Genomic DNA, 4,272 nt, shown 5'->3' with positions numbered 1-4,272 from the left:
TTTGAAAAACTCTTAATACAGTATTTATAGAGTATTATTGTATTATGCAATTTATTTATTCTAATTTGATATTATAATAAAAAGATCATAAGTCAATCGAAAGATTTTTTATTTCATTGAATTTGAATTTTTATAGAATAGAAAAAGAACGAATAAGAGTTACTGGTGAATCGATTCGCGAGGCCTTTCACAAAGTTCTACGTTTGGGCTTCGTGTAAAAGATTTTCTGGAGCGTGTAGATGTTTTGTACATACGATGTCGAGTTTTCCACTGATGTTTCGTACGTCGTCTCTGATCTATGTAAATGATATATTTTCCTTTTGAGGACGTACGCTTGATGTTTCTTCACGAGCCGTGTTGGAATATACTTCGTATTCTCTTGACTGGGTTGCGTCTTCAAAACCATCCTCTCTTTCATGTCATCGTCAACAGCAAAACAAAAGAAAACAAACAAAAAAAAATAATAAAAAAATTCAACATACTATAAGGAAAATTTAATCGTTTTACGCACACGCATACATACATACACACACACACACACAGACATACATTTTCCTTTTAAACGATATTAATAATATCTGACGAGTTTTTAGAAGCACGTAATAGAAATAATAACTTTTCTTATCATAACTGCATTAATCTAACGAGTTAGTTTCTTTGATAAAGTCTTGATGTATCGTACGAGGAAAACTTTGATGGTATATAATAATATTGATTTCTCTCTCGGCGTATGATAACTTAGCGAATATTAAATTTACATACTAACATATATGTATGTAATTATGTGTGTATATATATATACACACCTTTATATATATATATATACACCTTTATATATATATATACACCTTTATATATATATATATACACCTTTATATATATATATATATATATACATCTTTATATATATATATGTACACCTTTATATGTTATATATATATATATATATATATATATATATATATATATATACATAAAATTCTGCCTATAAAGGTATAGGATAATTATTCAAATTACATTAAAGAAATCGATTAAATGATATAATAGTACTTAAATTTATCGGAAATGAAAACCAGAACAAATAAACTAAAAAAACTAACCGATAGACAAGTGAAAATGTTCGCTTCGAACGATAATACATTTTCAGAGTATGAAGTTGTTGAAATTCAACCTACAATTTGTGAAATGTTAATATTTTCATTTCAGTGATACCATATTTAAACATATCCTATTTGTAACCATATTTTTGCGACCCATTTAAATGGGAATCTTTCTTCGATGTAAAAATATAATAGACAATAGTTTTTCAAACATCCATTAAGTTATAAGACTTTTATTGAAACAACACAATATCGTAAAAAGAGAAGAAAAGAAACGAAAAAAAATGAAAAGAAAAGAAGAGAAAAGGAAAAGGAAAAGGAAAAAAGAAAAATGGAAAAAAGAAAAAGGAGAAGAAAAGAAAAATATGTTACTACAGAAAATACGACGAAAGAATATCGAATGAAATAAAATAGACAAGATCGCAAGAAAAAGATCGAAGGTGAGTTGTTCTCCATTGAAGAGTTGGCATCCTGTTAGAAAAGAGTATTTCCGGTGAAGGTACAGGATACGACAGCTCTTTCTTTATGATGACGCATATATAACAATAAGTCGACAATTTATGATCGCCGTGCTCGTGCTCATATTCGTGCTCGTATTCGTGTACGTACTTGTGCTCGTTCTCGTTTTCGTGCTCTCGCTTCACGTTCGATAATTCTTCGATCACGGAAACCACGATATTCAAAAGTTTCAGGTCCCTGGAGCCGTAAGCGAAAAATAGTTTACAAACTATATCGTAAAGTTCTTCGTAAAGTTTCGAGTTCTCGGGTGATCGCGCGTATACAAGGTACACGGAACAAACGTCTAGTCCTGGGACGTTTATTTACAATTTTTCAATGGAAAAGTACGTTGTAACAACAACAATAATTTATTTCTAACAATGTGAAAAGTAAACCGTTTAAATTTCAGTAAAATTTCTTAGATACGGATATATTCAATGGATTTGAAACTCAACAACTGGAATTGGATTAAAATAAACATTCGAACTTTCGAAAAATATATATTTTAATGCAAACGATAATGTAAATTTTTTCTTTCTATTATATATGCAGATCTAACAAACGTTGAAAACTTTTGTAATTACTTTTCTTTTATTTTTTAAGTAATCGTTTTATTTACTAATGCTTTTTTATGTTATAATCTGAGGACTATCTATAGTTATATTTTTGAAAATAATTATTACTTATTGAGTACATCAGATTTTACTTTTTACTCTTATCTATTATTAGTTATTTATCTTACTCAATATTTTTTTTTATTTGTTAACATTCACGTTACACTCATTAATTTTTTTAATTTTTATATTATAGTGATCATCGATATATGTATATCATAGTTACCCGTGATTATCATAACAGTCAACGCGTCAATCATTTCTTTTTATCGGACAAAAATGATTCTTTTTAACACAGGATTCCCATTATTTTTGGAAATAATTTTATTGAATCCTAAAAATAAACATCCATTGATCCTTTCCACTCTTTATTTTGATTTTATTTTTTCACTAATTTAATATCTCGTGCTTCAGTATTTTTTCGTTATTTTGTTTTCTAGAAGAAAATATGCATATTGTTTTGCATAAATTACACTATCGAAAATGACATTTTGTAATGAAAAATAATTATGATACGCAATTAAAAAAAAAAAATGTTAATTCACATTCGACATGTGAGTTTAACATTTCAGTTAGAAGTCAGAAGGATGTAAAAAATTTTGAAATGATTTGATTCGAAAAAAAAATGTAGAGTAAAAGAAGACAGGTCGCATAACCGACAGCAAATAATAGCCAGCACGAAATTCTCGTAACTCGTCTTCTCACAAATTCGTACGCACGAAGAGAAACGCCGACGCGGTTCAGAAGCAAGATCCACAAAACGTTTCGTTTCGCACCTGCGAATGACACGCCGACGATATTTCTTCCGTGATGCGTGCAATTGTGCTTGTGACCCGGAAAAGTATCGTCCACGTAAACTTAAGACGCTTAGACGCGCGAACCTTTTGTTCGGGTTCTGAAATAGGAAGCTGTCGACGTAAGCCACTCTCGGTTCACTCGGTTCACTGATCTGTCTTTTAAAATAAAAAGTCTTAACTGAATGAAAAATTGAAATTGTATCGATTTATTTGTATTTTATTATAGAAAATAATGATATTATTATTAAAATCTTCTACAAAATGATTTACCGAGAGGTATAATTTCTTGGTTTTTTCTTCTTTCCTTTTTATTTCTCTTTTTTTTTTTTTTTTTTTTTTTTTTTTTTTTTTTTTTTTTTAATTTCGTCCAAACCAAATGCATTATTTGCGAAAATACAAAATATAAACAACATTGCTTGAGAATAAGTTCTGTCTCGATATAAGTTACTTTTGATTCATTTGATTCGCTCGATTGATCTTCAAAAACAAATAGTTCGACGTGAAAGATAAACTGCAATTAAATCGATTCATTTCTTCGTATATACATATACCTATTATTGAAAGTAATGAAGTTATCATGTCTTTTGCAATTTATTAAATGATTTTATAAAATAATTTAATAAGAAAAAAATGTTAAACTTAAAATAAGTGTTATACATATAACGTATATACATTAAATATATAAATATTGATTGAAAATTGATATGGAAACGATTCGTATAGTACGACGTGAAATATACCGAAGTATTATAAACCTACGCAGGCTCGATACCCTCGATGAATTCCTTAACACCTGTTCCTTCGTCTGCTCGATGAGGAGTACTTTGGAAGGACGCGTCTAAGTGCTTCCACCGTAACAGCAACAAGTGGGTACCCGTAGAAACATGAACTTTTTATCGAAGCATCAAAGAACATTGAGCGATTATACGATCTCTTGTAATATATAGGGTGATAAATAAAAGTGTTCAAAATTTACAAAATATATAGAACTCATTAGACTGAAAAAAATATCTATTTTTATAAAGTTGTAAATAGATATAATTACGATCGACAAATTTCCATAAGAAAAATTAAATGTTATTTATAATTTATTGAAATTATTTTATCATATATTTTTTTTTAATATTTACAAACGATGTCTTAAATATCGACGAACAAGAATGTCAACATGTTATTCTATCAAATAACTTCTTGGGTTAATAGTTTGTTATAATTTTTAATAAATCCGTTCTCTTAATTTTTTCAATGATATAGCCATTGAAT

Source organism: Vespa velutina, chromosome 1 (assembly GCF_912470025.1).
Source record: "Vespa velutina chromosome 1, iVesVel2.1, whole genome shotgun sequence".
Lineage (NCBI taxonomy): Eukaryota > Metazoa > Arthropoda > Insecta > Hymenoptera > Vespidae > Vespa > Vespa velutina.
Note: the sequence above shows the minus strand (reverse complement) of the source record.